This window comes from Carettochelys insculpta, chromosome 8 (assembly GCF_033958435.1).
Source record: "Carettochelys insculpta isolate YL-2023 chromosome 8, ASM3395843v1, whole genome shotgun sequence".
NCBI lineage: Eukaryota > Metazoa > Chordata > Testudines > Carettochelyidae > Carettochelys > Carettochelys insculpta.
In genome coordinates this window covers 50,908,714-50,930,836 of record NC_134144.1, presented here as the reverse complement: position 1 = coordinate 50,930,836, position 22,123 = coordinate 50,908,714, and the positions used below count along the sequence as shown (strand labels likewise).

Below are 22,123 nucleotides of genomic sequence, written 5' to 3'. Positions count from 1 at the left end.
CCACCTGGCACGCATGGTCAGGTGCGTGTTAAAGCGCTCCTGGCTGGCTGACAGATGGCCCATGTAAGGGTGCATGGGCCAGGGCCGGAGGGGGTATGCTGCGTCTGCGATGACGCAGAGGGGCATGGTGGTGTCCCCCACAGGGGTTTCCCGCTGGGGGATGTAGGTCCCTGCCTCCAGCCGGCGGCACAGGCCTGAATTCCTGAATACCCGGGCGTCGTGGGTGCTGCCAGGCCAGCCAACATAAATGTCCAGGAAGCGGCACCAGCTGTCCACCAAGGCCTGGAGGACCACCGAATGGTAGCCCTTTCTGTTCAGGAACCATCATCCGCTGTGCTCTGGAGCTCGGATGGGGATATGGGTCCCATCCAGAGCCCCAAAGCAATTTGGGAAGCCCAGGGTGGCAAACCCCGCAATGGCGGCATCCGGGTCCCCAAGCCGTACAAGCCTGTGGAGGAGCAGGGCGTTGATGGCGCGGACGACCTGCAGGGGAAGGACATGGGAAAGCACCAGTGAGAGGTATGCAGGGTGTGTCTGGCCCTCACCCCCAGGGCTCCCCTCCACCCCCAGGGCTCCCCTTCCCCCCTCAGGGCTGCCCTCCCCCCTCAGGGCTGCCCTCCACTCCCAGTGCTCCCCCCCGGCTCCCCATGGGTCCTCTTACCTCCATAAGGACAGCCCCGACGGTGGCCTTGCCCACGCCAAACTGCTGCCCCACGGATCGGTAGCTGTCTGGAGTGGCCAGCTTCCAGACAGCGATGCCGACCCGTTTCTCGACGCTGAGGGCATGCCGCATGAAGGTGTCCTGGTGCCTCAGTGCGGGGGTGAGCCACTGGCAGAGCTCCAGGAATGTCTGCCAGCTCATCCAAAAGTTCTGGAGCCAGCGGTCGTTGTCCCACTCGCCGCGCACCAGCCGCTCCCACCAGTCGGTGCTCGTGGGGTAGCTCCACAGCCGGCAGCATGTGTGGCAGGTAGGGGGGTGGCGGAGGACAGCAGGGTCTGGGTTTGCTTCCTCCTCCCCTGGGGGCAGCTTCTCTTCCACGAATAAAAGGTGATCAGCTGCCTCCTGCACAGCATTGAGCAGGGCAAGCACTGCTCCTGCAGGGGTGGCTGGGTGGACCTCTCGCTGCTGCTGCTGCTGGCGGTCCATACTGCTTCGCCGAGGTGTGCGTGCCTCTGGCTCTGCAGACCGCGTGCTGTGCAGGCTGAGTGTGTCTGGGAGGGGCCCTTTAAGGGAGTGGCTAGCTGTTGCCCCGGAAGTGCTAGTCCGCCCTGTGACCCTGTCTGCAGCTGTTCCTGGCACCCTTATTTCGATGTGTGCCGCTTTGGTATGTAGACACTCCCCTGCAGCGCCTACTTCGATGTGGTGCTGCCCAACGTCAACATTGAACGTCGACGGCACCAGCCCTGGAGGACGTGTAGACTCTATTAATCGAAATAGCTTATTTCGATGTCGCTACATCGAAATAAGCTATTTTGATGTAGCATACACGTGTAGACGTAGCTACTAACTGCTAAAGCCTCCAAACCTTGCTTACACGAGTACTGATATATAAGTTACATGGATAATGGTTTGCAGATTTGGGCCTATAACTGGAGTACTGACCATTGCCTATAAATTATGAAATAGGGTTGGGGAGCTTAGTTTCATAGCTTTAAATGCCACGGACTTTCCACCAACATTACACATTAACAAAAACGTTTTTACAAATTAGAATGCAATTTGTATTAATATAACCAGGTGTGTATGTTTGAATGGACTGTAAAGTTTTAGTCATAAATATCACTGAAAGTTGTACAGTACTATTGGCAAGACTTTGCCTAGCCATTAAGTATATATGCCAGAAGATGCAAAAGCTGCAGAGTCTGTGTGAAATCAAACAAAACCAGAGTGCCAACATATGTAGTATAAAACATTGGATTTCCTGGTAAACATGCCTTACAAGGTGTTTCTTAAACAACATGGGTAATATGGATTTTATACATTTGCAACTATGTGTAAATTGATGTGATTTACAAAATCTGTAAAGTTACAGACTCTTTGTCTCACCTGAAGATGTGTCAAAGCACCAATAAAGCTTGGAATGCAGTACCAAAAGTTTACTATATTGATTTTGGAACTTAGTTTTTACTGTTTATATTTTTTCACAGAAGTAACACATTTACAGGTCAAAGTATTAAAGTATTTGCATTAACATTAAAAATGGACAAACTGGCTTGAGAAAAAAGAAAGCAGAATCAAATCTATTTTGAGGTCTGATAAAATTAATTTTTACCTGCCTGAGTTTTTGCATGTGTCTATTTCCATCTATTAACCAGAAACATTAAAATACCCCAAGAACAACTGTACTAGTAGTATTTCCTACTTAATGACCAGAAGCAAGAAGAAATGGACAAACTGCAAAATGTTAATGTACAGTTCTGAACATCCTCCAGATTTGTTAGGATCCAGAACCACCTCTCTTAGAAAATACTAGGTGTCTTATGACAAAACCTGTTGTTATGAAAGACCATCTCTCGTTGGTAGTCCCAACAAATTCAGAGACTTTGAATGAGCATCTGACTTTTGGAGGTCTTACTTGAATCACGGAAATTAGAGATTGAAATGACCTATTGTATTAGATCAACCAGTCAACCTTCTGACCCAGGTAGGATTGCTCTCTACTAGATTTCACTAGATTAACAAAACCTCTGAATATTGTCTAGTTACATGAGATTCAAATGGACTTAAACAAGAACAAGGACTTCAGTCATGAAGTTCTCACTCCCTCTGTAATCAGGCAGAATGTCCCTTGATTTCAGTTTTCCCCACTCTGCAGCCATCCAGAGTATGAAAACATATTAGCATTGATTAAAAATAGTATTTGCTAACATGACAAACATAAATTGTTTGACTAGTCTAAAGCACAGTTTACAAGACAAAATATTAAAATGTGCATGTCTATTTAACACTGCCAGCTGCTGGAGCATTTCTGGGGACTGAACCTAAGATTATTGAATCTGAATACTGATTAGCTACAGCTTCAGATAGGAGGACTCAGGGTTCAGAGTTCCTGAACTGACTCATGTAGACATCTGTTTGTTCTGGATAGCCACTAAAGGGAGACAGGGGGCTGCTTGAGTTAATATGAGTTACACTTATTGTCAACTAGTTCAGATTTAAACAGACTTTGCCTATTAGCCAATCCATTTTTGAATAAATTTTTCTATCTAAATTTAGATTACGCCTGACTTCTCTCACTTTTTTAATTAACCTATTCATGTAGGCTTTCTTTATCATTGACAACCCGAAATTCCTACAAGCATTTTGGTTCCTTCTAAATCACCTTTAAACTGCAGTGCTTTGACAAGATAACAAACCTTGCGGATAAGAAGAAAATGGTAGGTGATCTAGACTCTTGTAAGACACATAATACAGCCTTGCATGACCTAATTAGCAGACTATGGAAATACAACTGAGATGGAAGTACTATGCAGTAGGTACACAACTGGTTAGATAACCACTCCCAGAGATTTCAAAAATTTGCACCCCATGATCAGTCTGAGCCTTGATCATTCCACACACAAGATCCATTTCCTAGACACTACAGTACAAATTATTGATAGACAAATCAATACCACTCCATACCTGAAACCCACTGACTGCTACACTTATCGACATGCCTCCAGCTTCCATCCAAGACACATCACGTGATCTATTGTCTACTTCCAAGCCCTAAAACACAGTTGTATCTGCTCCAATCCCACCAACACAGACAACAATCTACAAGATCTTTATTAAGCATTCGTATAACTTAATTACCCACTGGGAAAAATAAAGAAAAAGATTTGACAGGGCCAGACAAATACCCAGAATCCAGCTACTTCATGATAGACCCAAGAAAGTAAATAACAAAACACTGCTTGTCATCACCTATAACTCTCAGCTTGAACCCCTCCAGAGCATTACTGACAATCTACAATCTATACTGAACATGATCCCTCACTCTCACAGGCCTTGAGTAACAGGCCTGTTCTTCCCTACAGACAGCCACCCAACCTCAAGAAAATACTCAGTAGCAGCCAAACACCACACCATAGAAACACTGGCCCAAGAACCTATTCCTGCAACAAACCCTGTTGCCAGCTCTGTTCACATATCTATATTAGAGATGCCATCACTGGCCCTAACCACATCAGACACACCATCAGGGACTCATACTCCTGCACATCCACTAATGTGCTATATGCCATCATGAGCCAGCAATGCCCCTCAGTCATGTACATTGGACAAACTGGACCATCCCTAAGCCAAAGGATGAATGCATATAAATCAGACATCAGGAATTGGAATACACATAAACCTGCAGGGGACACTTCAACCTCGCAGGGCATTTGAGTAAAGGACCTTCAAGTGGCCATCCTGTTACTAAAGGATTTTACCACAAGATTACAAAGGGAGACATCTGAATTGGAACTAATTTGCAAATTTGACGGATTTAACCAAGGGCTTAACAGACATCTTGGTTATCTCATGTATTGCAAGGGCAACTCCTCATATTTGATATTCACAAGAATGGCACCCATCCCACTTAATTTACTTCTTCCACAGGTCCTATTAATGACAGGTGATTCCCTGCTTTTTTCTCCCCATCTTTTTCTTCCGCCGCCCTCCTCCCCCTCCTATATAAACTCTGGATTCTTATTTTTGCTACAAATGTGATTAAACTAATTAGCAAATAGAGAAAATTGTTAGTGTTTAAGGTGATAGAGGACTGCTAGGGGAGGTTGGTGGTTTTTGTTTGTTTGTTTTGTGAAGCCACAGACTAACATGGCTATCTCTCTGAAAACATTCCCAGAGAGTAATTATTAATGATTCAGTTGTGCTGGAATGGGATAATGAGTAGGGCTTCACAGGGATACATTTTGGGACCAGTTCTGTTCAATACCCTCATCAAAACATTAGATAATAGCTTAGTGAGGAACATGCTTATAAAGTTTGTGGATGATACCAAACTAGGAGAGGTTGCCAAGTATTTTGAAGGACAGAATTATATTCAAAATGATCTGGACAAACTGGAGAAATGGTCTGAAGTAAATAGGATGAAATTCAATAAGGACAAATTCAAAGTATTCCTCTTAAAGGAAGGAATAATCAGTCGCACACATACAAAAGAAATGAGTATTGTGGGAAGGAATCTGGGGTCATAATGGACGATAAGGTAAGCGTGACTCAACAATGTGACCCTGCTGCAAAAAAGCAAACATTCTAGGATGTATGTACAGGACTGTTGTATGCAAGACACAAGAAGGAATTCTTCCGCTCTACTTTGCGCTGATTAGGCCTCACCTGAGGTAATGTGTCCAGTTCTGGGTTTAGGAAAGATGTGAACATGTTGGAAAAAAAAAAGTCCAGCGAAGAGCAACAAAAATGATTAAAGGTCTAGAAAATATGACCTGTGAGAATAAGGGGATTGAGACTGGAAGACTGTAAGATTAAGAGGGGGGTATTATAACAGCTTTCAAGCATCTCAAAGATTCTTTCAAGCAAGAGGGAGAAAAATTATTCTCCACATCCTCTGATGGTAGGACAAGACGGTTTAAAATTCCTGCAAGGGAAGTTTAGATGGGACATTAGGAAACACTTCCTGTCAGTGTGATTACACAGTGCAATAAATTGCCAAGAGAGGTTGTAACATCTCCATTCTTGCAGATTTATAAGATCTTCCCAGGAACACCTATTGAGGTGGCCTAGATGGTGCTTGGTCCTTTAACGAGTGCAGAGAGTTGACATGAGGACCTCTTCAGGTTCCTTCCAGTTCTATGATTCTGTGCTTCATTTGACTCAAAAAGAAATATTTACATTTTGATTTGCCACTAATTTTGTTTTTCAGTTTGACTCAAATCAATGTTTTAAAAATTATTAGACAGCAAATTGAAAAATATATTATTCATTTAGTTCTAATTGTCACCATCCTTTTTGTAAGCCTCATGAAACAAACACAGATGTTGCATTTGAACCACCTCTATCTTTTTCTTACAGAACTGAATTTTTTTAAATAAATTGTTAATTCATGATTTCCCATTTTATTGACAACACTTGAAAACAAATAAGCTCTGTTTTTCCATCTTACTAGTTTTTTTTCCTTCTGCCTACCCCACAATTTCCTGCTCTTTCCCCCTTTTGCATTGACAAAATGGAAAAGGAAAACATGGAAAAAAATATGATGGGGGTAAAAGAAAGAGGACAGAATGCAAAAGAGGAATTCTGAAAAAGAATGCTTCATTTTATGAAAACATGAAAAATCATGTTTTTCCAAAAGTAGCTGAATGAAAGCCTGTAATTAAGATTTTTCACAATTTTCACAATACATGGCAAACTGCCTCTGAGACTTCTTTGGTTCCTGTTGAGTGTTCCCTTAAGTGATGCACCTGGCTTTCTTGCATCTTACTCTGGATGGAATCATGTGATCCAATCACTTAGACTTGTGTCCAGTTTTGGACCCCCCAGTATAAAAAGGATGTGGATTTGCTGGAGCAGTTTCAGCGAAAGGCAACAAAAATGATTAAGAGTCTGGAGCACAAGACCTATGAGGATAGGCTGAGCTTGTTTAGTTTACAGAAGAGAAGACTTAGAGGTGATTTAATAGCAGCCTTCAACTTCCTGAAGGGGAGCTCTGAAGAGGAGGGTGAGAAACTGTTCTCAGTGGTGTCACATGGCAGAACAAGGAGTAATGGTCAGAAGTTGAAGAGGGAAAGGTGTAGGTTAGATATTAGGAAAAACTTCTTCACCAGGCGGGTGGTGAAGCATTGCAATGCGTTGCCTAGAGAGGTGGTGGATTCTCCATCCCTTGAGGTTTTTAAGTCCCGGCTGGACAAGGTCCTGGCTGGGATGACTTAGTAGGGGTTAATCCTGCTTTAGGCAGGGGGCTGGACTAGATGACCTCCTGAGGTCCCTTCCAGCCCTATGATTCTGTGGATCTCTGACTTGCAGCCCCTTCATACCTAACCATGATAACAATACACACCTTATTTGGTGCTGGCATCTGTAATAGTTTACTTTCAGGAACCTGTGACTATATAGCAACAAAGGAACAATATAGTCAAAATAAAGCATTCTCTATTCATTCACACAAAGGCACAAAGTAGTTAAGAAAATGGTTAACACGGTGAAAGGCCTAGACATATCCTTCCTTACCTAAATTTATATCTTTATCTATTGCTTTAAGAAGGCTGATAAACTGCTTTGTAGACATCATATTCTGAAATAAGAAATTTTTATAAATTAAATGGTTTGAGCTAATTCAGATAAGGCACTCCTCCAGAACAAGAGTGTCTGCAGTGATTTAATCAATAATCTCCCTGTGTAGACAAGCCCTTAAATGTAGTTGTGTGCTTATGCCTGGAGATGATTACATGAGGGTCTTTTCCATAAATAATGAATTGGTGCTGCTGTGTTAGAACAGTTTGGTCCATTGTCTCAGCACTAAAGGGATTCGTCATATTTGTGGCACAACTTCCTGAAATATTCAGGATTTTAGATTAAAAAGAAAGGTGAACAAGAGTTTTCATAATGAACCACATAAAATATTTTCTTTTTACCTTTGACACCTGAAGATGGATTATATTGACATAAAGCTAAAATCTCCAGCCTAATGGAGCTCTGAGACTGCTCAATGTCTGCATGTTGCTGCTAATTTACGCTGACTGTTCATTTGGAGCAAAAGATCAGAGTTTGATCAGTCTACTGAACAAAGATTCAACTCTTGTTCTACCAGAATGGCAAATCATCCTCTCTGTTTCATGTGGTGTTCAATACTGCCTTTACATGTCTGATCCCCACTGTGGGGCAGTGAGGAAAAAGAAGTAGTGACAACTTCATGCCAAGATGGCTCAGAGCCAGCAAATGGGGAAACCACAGTGGAGTTTACTGCTCCTCTTGAAAAAGAACGATATTTGTTGCCTTCCAATGTTATGCACCTTATCACAACACACAGAAGGGTTTGAACGACTTAATATGATCCTGACTAACAGTCACCTGCTCATGCAGCTATTCTGCACCAGCAGGTACAAAAGCCCTTTTACTACTTGCCTGAGAACAGGACTAGACTCTCACCCTGCTGCCACAAAGTTGTGCTGGCAGAGGGAGAGAGGTTTCCATGGAGAAGATCCTCGGACAGTATAAATTGTCATATCTTCATTTAATTGAACTCGATGGAGCTATGATAATTTATACCAGCTGAGGATCAGCAAAGGTCCTGCTCCCAAAATGCTTCATTATACTAGGGAGGAACTGGCTAAAACTGGGAATACATGTAATTTTTCTTTAAAAGTCCATCAGGATGTAAGACAAAGTTCTGGACAGAAATTTCAGTGATATGGAAAGAGACAGATGAGTTTTTCCATATTAAAATAAAGGTTCTTTTTCAATGTCCAAAGAAAGTAACTCTCTAATTATTTACTGTTGTCATATCACAATGTGTAAGGTCAGACTGTTTCTGGCCTTGTACAGGTGCACATGACTGAAAACATAAGAAACTTTCCCTGACCCTCTCCTTTCAAATACTACATTCTGTACCTGTCCTTGTTCTAGAGGAATATACCCAGGCTGTGTCTACACTAGCCCAAAACTTCAAAATGGCCATGCAAGTGGCCACTTTGAAGTGTACTAATGAAGCACTGAAATACATATTCAGCACCTCATTAGAAGACCGGCAGCCATGGCACTTCGAAATTGACATGGCTTGCAGCCACGCAGCTCGTCCAGATGGTGCTCCTTTTCGAAATGACCCTGGCAACTTTGAAATTCCCTTATTCCTATCTGCTGTTAGGAATAAAGGGATTTTGAAGTTGCCGGGGTCCTTTTGAAAAGGAGCCACCTCGGGATGAGCCACGTGGCCGCAAGCGTCATCAATTTCCAAGTGCTGCAGCTGCTGGGATTCTAATGAGGCGCTGAATATGTATTTCAGCGCTTCATTAGTAACTTCAAAATGGCCATTTGCATGGCTATTTTGAAGTTTTGGGCTACTGTAGACATAGCCCCAGTGTCACCACCTCTCAAGATTTTATTAACAACTTTGAGGTATCTGATATTTCTCTAAAAGTCCTAGCTAATGGAGTTATGTTGTTCAAGAATCTCAGTTTTATTCTATTCTATTTTATAAAACAAGTTTCTAGGCCTTATGGTCTTATAGGAAAACTTGGAAAGAGGAATGTAATGCAAGACTCAGAAGTCAAATAAAAGAGACCCAAAATTATTATTCTTAGTGAATCTCATGATTTTGGGAGCCTTCTTCAATATTTTGAATGGTTGGGGTTGGCCGTATTGTGGACTGCTCCCATATTATCTTGTTGTGGAGAATGGTATGGAGAAGGTGCAGGTCTTTTTATCTGGGTCACAGATCCTCCGCTACTCTCACTTTCTTTGCAGTGACCTCTAAAGCCATTCCAGGAAGCAGAAAGAAGCAATAGAAGCCCATGGGGCAAGACAACTCCACACAACCTACAACCGTACCAATTATACAATTCAGTCCAGGATGTCTTGCAAGAATATTTTTATAGAAAGGAAATAAAGCCCTAATTAGTCCTCTCATTTTTTCCTCTTTAGAATATTCTCATATGAGCCTCAAAACCAAATGGAGGGAGATTTGATTTTTAAGGGGACCTAAAATTCCCATTTAAACTCAGGCCATCTAATTCCTTCTGTTTGAAAGTCACCTGCATTAGTTTTTTTGGGCAATCTCTTAAATATCATCATTTAGCAGCTTAGGAGACAAACATAGCTTTAATAGCAACTCCTTAATTTCATTGTTACATTTGAATATTAAACTTGCTGTGCACAATATGCAAAGTTAAGTAATTTATGTTATAAAAATTTGTTGCCAAGTGTCCCCACCACATCTTTCCCTTCCATCTTAGATATATGTATCCTAGTTTCTCCTCTAGGCTTAGAAAAAGTAAGCCATTTTATTTTTTCATGGTGCAATAGACAGATGCTATAGCCAGTATCTTGCTTTTTCTATTCACCAGGTCCTCAGAATATAGAATAGCTAAGCATTCCACAAACATTAAGCCTCAACACCTCTGTGAGGTAGTGAGGCACAATCACTAGAAACAGAGATGTGATCATTTCACAGCTAGGCCCCCTGACCAGGGCCTATTGGGCAGGTCTACAGCCTCACCCCCAGCATCTATGGGTTGAACTCAGGGCACAGCCCCAACAATCTAGCTCCCCCTTTTGGCAGGAGAGGAGTTCCCCATTTCCCTCAGTACCTGGGGAGGGTTCTGGACTGCACCCTCTGGCAGTAAACCAGGTGACAGCTGTGACCTAACACCTCCTGACTCAGAGCCAGCTCCCATCCCTTCTCTGGCCAGCCCCAAACTGGGCTGGTTTCCCTCCCTTTTTACCCCTCCAGGCCTGACACTGGCCACAGGTGAACCTGGGTGGGGCTGATTGGGCTAACAGGCCTTGTTTAACCTCTGCTTTGCCTGGCCTCCCTGTCACACTCCTACAAGAGATTTCTGTAAATTTTAGCCTTCATCTCATTGTAGTATGCTGTTTAAGAGCTTGGCTGAAGAGAGTTCTAAATGCATTATCAATTTGTGATAAAAACTGGCTGGGTATTATATTTATGGATGAGGATATATTTATACTCTATATTTACGAAGCAGTAATCAAATACAAGGCATTTTCTGGGAACTAATAACCAGTTTGGGAGACTGTTGGTCTCAAGCCCACCTGTGGGTCATTAACCCCATAGGGACACTAGATAGACAAATACCTTCCATGAAATTATTATTGCCATTATATGCTAACAATAAAAATGCAGCCATATAGATTTTTATATGCATGATGCAACTGCAAACTCTAATACATTGCATAAGACATATCTAGAGAATTAATGCCCTATATATTACCCAGTTGTTTTGCTTGCATCATCCTCTAAACTTTCATTCAATTTATATTTCTTAATCAATTCTATTTTTCAAAAAAAATCTCCTTACTATTTGCCAATGTCATTTACACAAAATGAGGAGACCAATTTAAAGCATAGGTAGGTGTAAGTAAATTATCCATGTTTTCTGCTCATTATTTCAAAACACTGTCTATGGATGATACAAAGCGCAATGCTACAAACTGCTTTCATTACACATCTGAAATACAGTTGGTGATGCAGGGGAGAGAGTGGATCCTAGTATCAGGGAATAAGTGCCCAGGGCAAGCCCTAAATTATACACTAATTTTGTTCTGTTTAAATTACATTCCTCTTTTTGGAATGTGAGACACAGTGCATGTAATTTACTTGTTTTGGCAAGTTCCGGACTTTTACTAGAAATCCCAACCTACTTTGTCTGATGCACATACACACACTTGTGCTTCTTTAACACTTCATGAGAGGGGTGGGACTTTGCAAATGGCAGATACCCAATTTTACATAATGCAAACAAAACAGCCATGGAATGCAACTCTCTGACTCTCATTTAAAATTACTTTAAAACCTAGGAATGCACATAAAAGCAGGCTGTGCCCCCATGAGCCGGAGAGAGAAACCAAATCAATTCCACAAGCAGGCAATTTTGAAGACAAGACCGAGTTTTAGGAAGTAACACCAACTCCAAGTAAGAGCATTTACTTTTACTTTTTACTGTTGGGGAAAAAAATCTAAATGACTGAATAACCAGCCTCTCAGTACACGTATGCTGGTTATGAACCAAATCTGCAGCCACTGTGGCAGAGTATTTGGGAGCATTCAGTTAGACAAGGTTTCAGTCAGAGGGAGCTTCTCTGAGTTTTGAGGGCTAAAGCAGAATTTAACTGGTACACAAGCATCTGAGGGCTACTTGAACAGGGATCATTTTCAACCTATGTGCAAAAGAGTCACACCTCTGATACACCACATTACAGTCTCTCTTGGAGCCTCAGACAAATACCATGAGATATCTTCTCTGATATGTAGAGATTATGGAATACATATGTGAGGAGTCTCCACTGCTCTTTGACTCTTTGCACAGCAAATGTTTTCAAGCTAAGATCCTAAAGTTTGGATATACTGTAGATTCAGAAAGCTAACAGCTAAATCAGTGGCCAGGTAGAGATGAGCAGAGCTGATGAAATACGTGCAACTTCATTACAGTGGCCCAACAGAAAAATTAAAAATGCACTTTTTTTCAGTTTTTCTTATCAAAATGAAAAGCCAAAATAATTGTTTAGGTTAATTTATATTGACATTTTTAAAAATATCTATTTTAAATGAAATTTAGTATGACTTCCATTTATTAAATCAGACAGCACCAGATGGCTGACACCTGGCAAGAGTAGGGTATAGTGGCTTTCTGAGTGAAAGCCCAGGCAGAAATATTTTCAAAGAGATGTATTTGGGATGCAGTTAAGACAGGTTTTTGCATAGCAGTTGGAAACAGCATTTGCGGGGAGCATCATATTGCTAGCAATTGGAGCAGAGCTGTTTTGCTGGATTTCTGAAAGTGTGAGCCTACTGAAGCTGTTTTTAATCTGTCCTCTATTAAAGGATTAATAAGACTATGGGCATAGCATAAACAACAACAGAGAAAGAAAAAGCCTCAGCTGATGTCCATTCATTCATCCCTAAAAGAAATTAATCCCCACAAAACCTACTATGATATTTTCACTTCCTTGCCTTGGCATTCTAAATATTGGCATTTATATGTCAGATGGTTGAGGCTACCTTCAACTAGCATTAGAAGAATTCTGCCCAATGAGTATGCATAAATGCATTCCATTGGCTTAATAGCTACTTCCTCTGTCATAAAAACCTTCCCACAGGCTTGGCAGCAATGTGCTTGGCTCTGAAACTGGCAGCATCTTAACTGTGGCATGAAGACAAAAGGAATCATAACATGTGCAAGTGGGGGCGGAAATGTACATCTTAGTGAGAAACCTTGTAAGTGATTGCATAAAATTATTAACAATGCATTAATTTGGTATGAAAGAGGGGGGGACTCCCTTAATACCAAAATCCCCTGGCAACTGGTTGTAACAGAAAGAACAGACAAATAATTTTCAAGATTCATAATTAGTGCATATTTAAGATTTTGCATCATTTGGAACTACGTCTGAGGTTCAGTAGTTGGTGTGGGTGGTTTGTGTGCATACAGCACAGAGGCCAGCAGCAGTTGTGCACTTTCCCTTCAAACTGGCTACCTAAAGCTGGCACATATTTAGCTTATAACCACAAGTAACTTAAGTAGAATTTATTTTAAATGCTTCTCTAATTTCAGTGCTCAGTGCATTTAGCCACAGCAGAGTTCTGAGTAGACAGCAAGGCACCTCTCCTTAACTTAGGCTATGTCTAGATTGCAGGGATTTTTCGGCAGAAGTTCATGTCAGAAGATATCTTGAGACAAAACTTCTGTCGACAGAGTGCACCCAGACAGAAAAGCTCACCAAAAGAGCGATATTATCTATTGACAGAGTGGCCAGACAGCATGGGCACTCTTGACAAATCTCCCACCTGGAACCACGTCAGCCAGGGTTGCAAGTCACCCATTACTTCCAGGAGCTGGTGCCAGAGCCCTGCAGAGATGGCTACTTAAAAGGACCCTTCCAGACACCCAGTCCCCGACCCTGCTGCAGACTGACCTACCCCTGCAAGGGACAGCAGACCCACAGTGCGCACTATGCTTGCCCTGCGTTTGGGAGCAACACAGCCAGTCACTGGGAGCCATGCCATCGGAGCAGCTCCTTGGCTTGTGATGGCCCCACATGGACATGCTGCATCTGGTGCTGAACTTTCTGACAGCGATCTTCCTGTTCCTCATGGAGAACGACCCTGAGAGCACTTTTGAAGATGGCCCCCAGTTACAGGACTTGCACACCTGCAGCTGCCCCACACAATGCACAGGCAGCTCTGGAGGCACCATACCAGTTCGGACTGGTGGGAATGGCTTGTCATGGAGCTGAAAGACGACCATCAGTGACTTCAAAACTTCCGCATGCAGGACAACTTCTTGGAGCTCTGTGCTTGGCTCACCCCTGCCCTCTGGAGATACAACATCCAGCTACGGCCCACCATCCCCATAGAAAAGCAGGTCTCATTCACCCTCTGAAAGCTCACCACCCCAGATGGCTACTACTCGGTGGGTTTTACTGAACAAAAAAATCATGCAAAATAAAAACAGTGCGAATCAAAACTATTTACAGGGAATGTTGGTGTACGAAACAAGAACAGTGCAAAACTAATGATGTACAAAGAAGTGCCATGCAACCATAGCTATTTACAGTGGGAGGGCAACTTGGAACAGGGGGTGGGGGTTTGTGGAGTTTGTGGGGGGCCACGAACCCAAGGGGAAACCCCTCATGGGTGGTGGGTGAGCTGGAAGCAGCCTAGCCCTCCCTGCAGCCCACTCAGACACCTGTGGCTAGCAGCACTGCCCACGGGAGTGGATACTGCCTCTCACCTGCAGGCACACCTGTGTGCCAGATGCCACACTGCTGGGTGTGTCTGGGGTCAGGCCTAGGCCCCTGTGGCTAGCCTGCTTCCAGCCACAGCAGGTGCTGGGAGAGCACCCCCCTCGGGCCTGATGATTGTCCAGCCTTCCATGAGTCTGGAAGCAGGATGCCACCCGTGCCTGGGAACTGTCTGCTGGCTCCAGGTGGCACACGCTATTGCTGCACCTGGTTCCTCAGAACATCCAGACCCACATTTTGTTGACAGATCTCTATCAAGAGAGGCGTTCTTCCCGTGGCAAGCGGGGTATGGCTGTCCAAAAAAGCGCTCTGTTCTGTCAACTTATTGTGGACAGAACGTTCTTTGCAATCTGGACACTCTGTGGATTTTGTCAACAACACCCACCAGTCTAGATATAGCCTTAGTTAGTCCCAAAGAAAAGGGGAAACCAGAAGCATCAGTGAACCATCATATAGTCATTGAGGCAGTTTTGTCTAGTATTGCAACCTTTTCTTCCATGCTTTCACGTCGGTGTGAAAGGAGGGCAACATCCTTAGCAAAATCAATGTCCTCTAGCCATTTGAAAAGTGTTCACCGAATGTCCCATAGATGGTCGTCTTTTGTCCTGCTCATGATCAAGTCCATTATGATCCAGAACAGCAAAGGTGACAATAGGCACACTTGCCGCACTCCTGAGCATATGCTGAAGGAGTCTGTCAAGACACTATTGTGATGTTAGTCTGTAGTCTCACAGAAAAGCAGTCCTGTACCACCTTAAAGACGAACAGTTTTATTTATTAGGTAAAGAACTTTTGAGGGTAAGAATCTGATGAAGTGGGTCTTACCCCTGAAAGCTCATTACCTAATAAATAAAATTGTTAGTCTTTAAGGTGCTACAGGACTGCTTGTTTTATTTAAATGAACTGTAATAGTAGCAATATCACTGTGTTCATGTCTGTTTGAGGTATATATTAAATCACCTGTTAGTGGTGGAAAACAGGCATTTGCCTTATGTTAAACCTTGTAGTTAATTACCAGTGATGCTTAGGAAGTAGGTCTACTTCAAAGACTTTATAACTGCCAATTTTTCACCTGAAAACTATGAGCTGTCAAGAGAAGGCCTGGAACTGTATATAGGTTTCTTGGGTCCTGATCCTTTTTATCTCTGATCTGTTTAATGCTTCATGTAGGGGAACCATAAGTCTAAGACTGAGATCTCCAGTCCCACCTAGATCATCCTGAATGTGGACATTGGACTATAATTTATGGACTAGTTCTGAAAATCCTCTTTTGAATGATAAACCTCACCATTTCTACTATGACTCTCCTCTCAGAACAGTACTCATGTATTTATATGTATTGATCTTTTAACCAATACTTTTTAGTAAACTTTAATTTAGTTAATAAGGATTGGCTGTAAGTGTGTATTAGGTAAGATATGAAATATTTATGAACCTTGAAGGTAATGTGTCTGATTCTTTGGGACTGATAGGACTTTCTCATATGATGAATAAGATTTTTCATATTTGATTTGGGTGTCTTGTTGGAGGCCTGAGGCTGGAATGCTTAAAGGGAACTGCGCTGTTAGTTTCTGCCTAAGATATTACCATAACTGTTTTGTGCTGGCTTCATCAGTCTAAGTACTGGAATATCCACCAGCTTTATGGATTGTCTGCCCTATGCTTTGCAGTTGATTCTAACTGAGTAACCTCAGTGTGGCTTCCTTGGGACTTCAGACATACCCTCCTTCTATACAAAGTTCCCACCACACCCCCAAAATAAATTCAAGGTAGTTTGGATGTAGGGCTATCTTGAATATTAAACTCAAGTTTGAAAAGAATGCAGTGGTATGACAATTTTCAGAAAGCAGTAGATAATTCAAATCAGCAATAATAGTCAAGTGCCAATCAATATGAGAAAAAAAGAACTGAAACAGGGAGAACTATGTAGGAAACAAACTGCTAGTTAAGCAGGAGGGGATGCTTCTCAACAAGACACTTTACCTTTCATCCTGACAGTTTTGTACATTTCTCCTCCACATTCATGCAATCAGAAACCATATCAGTAGCTATCTGATGCTTATCATGTGGGAGGAAAGTTACACTTCCCAACCCAACCTTAACTTTCTTCCTTATGTTGAGCATAAATATGCATGAGGATAAGAACATTTTACTTGGAGACTGATATTTTGAAAACAAAATGAGATTTCGTAATCTCCAGTGTGCTACAACTATAAAATGATAACCTATTACTTAGTTTTAAAAATCAGCGAACATATTAGAAAACATTATGATAAACATAGCAATGTATTTCTATACTTATATAAGGTGCTTTACATTTTTGTAACAAATTCCATAACCCCAAAGATAATGTTTTCCTTTTGACTCATAGAAACAGCTTGGTACTCAGTCAAAATCTCACACTAGCAGAAAAACCAGGGAACTCTAGCATATGCTATTGCAGCCTGACTACATTAATTCTGAAATCCTTAATTCTAATTACATATGTATACATATATAATGCATTTCTGAACTCAACAGGTGGATACAGCTCTGTTGAGTGGTGTGATAAATTGCCAAGGGAGGTTGTGGAATCTCCATCACTGGAGATATTTAAGAACAGGTTAGACCGATGTCTATCAGGGATGGTTTAGACAGTACTTGGTCCTGCCATTAGGGCAGGAGGCTGGACTCAATGGCCTCTCGAGGTCCCTTCCAGTCCTAGTATTCTATGATAGTAAAATAAAACATATGGCATTAGTGAAGTGGCTGCATCCCTATGTGATTCATTTCTAGGCTTTCACATTTTGTGGGGCTTTTCATATGGGAGACACGTTATGGAAACTGTAGAACAATCTCTGGCTAGCAACTACAATTGACACACACCTTCTGCCTTAGATGTTGCAGTTTTTTCTTCCTGAAAGAGCCAATGGCCTGCCAACTGGTTTAGCAATTTACTGATTATCTTCCTAGTATGTCCATGATCTTCCAAATTTTGACACCAAGATTTACTGATGAGAAGCCTAAATCAGGTAAGCAGTAAGTGTTCCTGGCTCCACTGAAATGGAGTGAAATTTGTGGGAGTTCAGCACCTTGCAGGGTTTCACTTTCTGTGGTATGCTATGTATCAGATTCAGACTGGAAAGATCTAAGGCCATGGGGTTGCAAGAAAGTGAAAATGAATCAGTTACGCAATGAATGTGCATAAGTGAAAGGACCATGTGTATGTTCTCTCAGGAGTAAAGTGGCTTCAATTGTTGTAAGTAATCCTCTTTGGAGAGAGTAATGGTCTTTAATTTGTGTACCTTGACTTCATTTGATTCACTGTAGCCTTCCTGAATGCTTCTATGTATCTTATGACTAGTCCTAATTTACTCTGGTGGTGGGTAGCGGGAAGTAGGGAAAGATCTGACACAGCAAACTGAACTCAAACTCTCTCTTTGCAACCCAGCTGTTACTCTAGTGTTTTATTTATGACAAGACTTATAAATCTTCCTTTGTTGAGATATTTTCTAGGCATTACTTTTCTCTTGGCTCTCTATCTCTTATTAGCAGTGCAAATATACATTACACCTTACGTATGAATGCCTGTCGATGTTAATAAAGTTTTGCATGGAGTTCTAGCCAAAGTCTAAAAATTGCTGGGCACATCTAAATCAAATGCAAGATATTATTTTTACTTGCCACTTCATCTTTCTGTGCAAAATTTTTCATGGACCCTTCAAATGATTTTCTACAATTGTCATTTGTTTGAGTCAGCAGTCCACTGAAGCCATCAGTGATGTCCAAGTGAGATAATAACTCAAAGCCTTCTATCACTTGATCTCAACTACATGAAATATTTAGAAATATCAACCCAAAATATACATGACCTTTCTTTACAACTTGATCAAGATGGTAAGGGAGCACTCAAAGATGATGATGCCATTGCAGAGAAACTAAATGAATTCTTTGCTTTGGTCTTCACCACTGACAATTTTAGGGAGATTCCCAAACCTGAGCCATTCTTTTTTAGGTGACATATCTGAGGAATTGCCCAAGATTGCAATGTCATTAGAGGATTTTTGGTGCAAATTGATAAATTTAATAGTAACAAGTCAACAGGACCAGATGGCATTCACCCAAGAGTTCCAAAAGACCTCAAACATGAAATTGTGGAACTATTAACTGTAGTTTGTAATTTATTCTTTAGCTATCTTTCAGTCAATAGGTACAGAAGCTGATTTAATGTGACACTAATATTTAAAAAGGGCTCTTGAGGTGATCCTGGCAATTACAGACCAGTGAGTATAACATTAGTACCATGCAAGTTAATTGAAACTGTAGTAAGAATAAAATTGTCAGACATGTAAAAGACATAACTTGTTGGAGAAAAGTCAGCATGGTTTCTGTAAAGTGAAATCACGCTTTATTAATCTACTAGAGTTCTCTGAGGTGGTCAATAAGCATGTGGACAAGGGGGATCCAGTGGATATAGTGTATTAAGAGTCCCAGAAAGCCTTTTATAAGGTCTCTGACCAAAGACTCTTAAGTAAAATAATAAAATTGTCATAGGATAAGAGGGAAGGTCCTCTGATGGATCGAAAACTAGATAAAAGAGGAAACAAATGGAAGGAATAAATGGTAAGTTTTCAGAATGGAGAGAGGTAACTAGTAGTGCCCCCAAAATCTGTACTGGGGCCAATCCTATTCAACCTATTTATAAATTATCTGGATAAAGGGGTAAACAGTGAGTGACAAAATTTGCCGATGATACTAAACTATTCCAAATAGTTAAGAATAAACCAGACTGTGAGGAGCTTCAAAAAGATCTCGCAAAACTAATTGATTGGGAAACAAAATGTCAAATGAGTTTTAATATTGATAAATGTAAAGTAATGGGAGAAAGTAACTGGGAAAAAATAATCCCAATTAGACATACAAAATGAAGGGGACTAATTTAGCTATAACCACTCAGAAGACAGAGAGCTTGGAGTCATTGTGGATAGTTCTCTAAAAATATCCACTCAACATGCTGCAGCAGTTAAAAAGGCAAATAAAATTCTAGGAACCATTTAAAAAGGGACAGAGAATAAGACTGAGAATATCTTATTGATGCTATATAAATCCATGGTACGCCCACATCTTGAATATTGCACAGAGATGTGGTCAACTCATTTCAAAATATTGACATTGGAAAAGGTTCAGAAAAGGCAACAAAAACTAGTACAGATTTTGAATGGGTGCCATATGAAGAAAGATTAAAAAGACGGGGACTTTTAATTTTAGGAATAAAAGGAGACTAAGTTGAGGGGTTATGCTAGAGGTACATAAAATCATGGCAGGTGTGGAAAAAGTGAATAAGGAAAAGTTATTTACTTGCTCCAATAACAAAAGAACTAGGAATCACCAAATAAAATCAATGGGTACCAGGTTTAAAACTAACAAAAGGAAGTTTTTCTTCACACAGCTATAGTAGGCCTGTGGAGCTCCTGGCCAGCAGAGGTTGTAAAGACCAAGACTTTAACAGGGTTCAAAAAAGAATTTGATAAATTCATGGAGATTAAGTCCATCAATAGATATTAGCCAGAACAGGTAGGAATATTGTCCCTAGCCTCTGTTTGTCAGATGTTGGAAATGGAAGTCAGGAGAGGGATCACTGTCACAACTACCTGTTCTATGTACTCATTCTGGGGCATCAGGCATTGGCCTCTGTTGGAAGACAGGATACTGGACTAAATGGATAGTTGGTCTGACCCGGTGTGGCATTCTTATGTTCTTACGTTGTTTCATCCTTTATAACATATATTGATTTCTGTGAAATAAGTTTACGAGACAATTAGTATAATTATATATATTAAAACAACTCAAAAGTTTTAACACAAAATAGATATGAAGTACTGTTTTTACAATATTGGTAACTGAGATTGGTTCATTGCTCTTAATAATAGGGTTGGCAGTTAATGATCTAGAATGACACAGCTAGGCAATAGATACTATAGTTTTGATAAATTCTCTTTAAGTGGTTGTACTTTTGTATTTGTTTTAGATTGTTATCTGTATTGAAATTCAACTCATTTCCAGGACCTAAATTAATTAGGCAATAGGGTGTGGCAATTATGGCATGAAATGGTGATGTATTAAGCAACTCTTCAAACAGGACTGCATTAACATAAGTACCTTTTAGTTTGTGCCAGCTATGTCCAGACAGGGCAATTACAGGCAGCACTTTGCTGCATGCTACAGTTCACTCCCTCATAGTCCAAACTGCATGGCCATGTCCACAAGCCTCTGCTGAATCCAGTGGATTCCATTCTTATCTTCTTGTGGTAATTGGGAGTGAAGTCAGTGGAGTTACCACTACAAAGCTAGGATGAGAGAAAGAACAAACTCTTTATATTCACTTCTATGCTATATACAAGCAGAGGTGGAAAAATTACCCAAAAAGTTACTTGAGTAAAAGTACAGCAGCTGGCGTGTGTGTTTAAGTACAAGTTACAGCTGTCCCTCATCTTTGCAAGTGTTTTCTAGTGGCTACATCATGTTTACTTCTTTTCCTCTTTCCCTTCCAGTCCACAGAAAATACAATGGGAGTTGGTAATGTATTCCTTATTCTGCAGTATGACCCCATCAAGCAGCACTGTTGTGTGTATTACCGTAGTGTATTAAGAGTCCCAGATCAACTGCTGGTAGTAGGCCTCACTCTCCCTCACTGAGTTAACCTCGTTATCTCCAGCCTTGCTCTGGCTCTGCCCTGCCTATTTATACTTGCCTCTGCAAATTTCCACTACCTGCTTCTGACGAAGTGGGTCTTTGCCCACGAAAGCTTATGCTCATACATTTCTGTTAGTCCTTAAGGAGCCACAGGACCCCTCATTGCTTTTACTGTAGACTGTGTGGGCATTTACGATACTTTGAGACCTAACACCAAGACAAAACAAACTGTGAAGTTCTAGGGAATGGAATCCATACAAGAGCACATTCTTTACATTTGTGTTGAAAATATCCAAAGTTTCGTCTTTGCAGATATTATTTGTGATCTCCATATGGTACAAAGAGTCTTGAATGCAGCTGTTGTTTTTCCTATTCTGGTATTGATATTCTTGTGCGTTCTTCTGTCTTGGCCCATAATACACCCCAAGTAGGTGAATTGTTCCACATCCTACAGGTCATCCCTTCCCAGTATGATGGTTTTGTTGTTGGACTGGTTGATCTCATTGTCTTGGTCCTTCCTTTGTTGATTTTCAGTCCAGTCATTGAGACAATTTCTTTGCATAGATGTGAGAGCTGGCATACTAAAAAGTCTTCAAATCACAAGCTACAAACATTCATAAACAGATGCCTGAAGTACATCTTTCACAGCAAATGGCAAGACGTGGTTACAAATCAGGAGTTTTGGAATAGAGCAGGACAAGAACCAACGTTAGGGCTGCCTCCTGACTCTGACACTGGCACTCCAAGTGCAGAAAGTGGGGGCCCATGTGCAGAAAGAGGGGTCCAACAAAAACCTTTCAAAAATACCTTGACTATCACTGCCACCAACAAGTGACCTAGCCCCCTTAAAGACCAGGAAGAAACACTTGGCGCTTGTCTACACTACCACCCTCCTTCGAAGGGAGGATGGTAAGTAGGGTGCTGGGAATTTACTAATGAAGTGCTGCGCTGCATATGCAGCACTCCATTAAGCAAATCCCGCCCCCCAGCGGCAACTTCGAAGTTTTAAACTTCGAAGTACTGACTCGC

At 41.4% G+C, this 22,123-nt stretch overlaps 1 long non-coding RNA gene across 1 annotated transcript in view; it reads right to left on the bottom strand.

Moving 5' to 3' along the window:
- LOC142017103 (uncharacterized) overlaps positions 1–21,306 on the bottom strand; it is a 45,043-nt gene extending 23,737 nt beyond the window's left edge. Inside the window, exons 1-2 of the long non-coding RNA XR_012646439.1 lie at positions 20,561–21,306; positions 20,053–20,195 (exon numbers count right to left, since the gene is read on the bottom strand). This is a non-coding gene — a long non-coding RNA (uncharacterized LOC142017103). The remainder of the gene's footprint in view (positions 1–20,052; positions 20,196–20,560) is intronic.
- Positions 21,307–22,123: the final 817 nt, after the last annotated feature.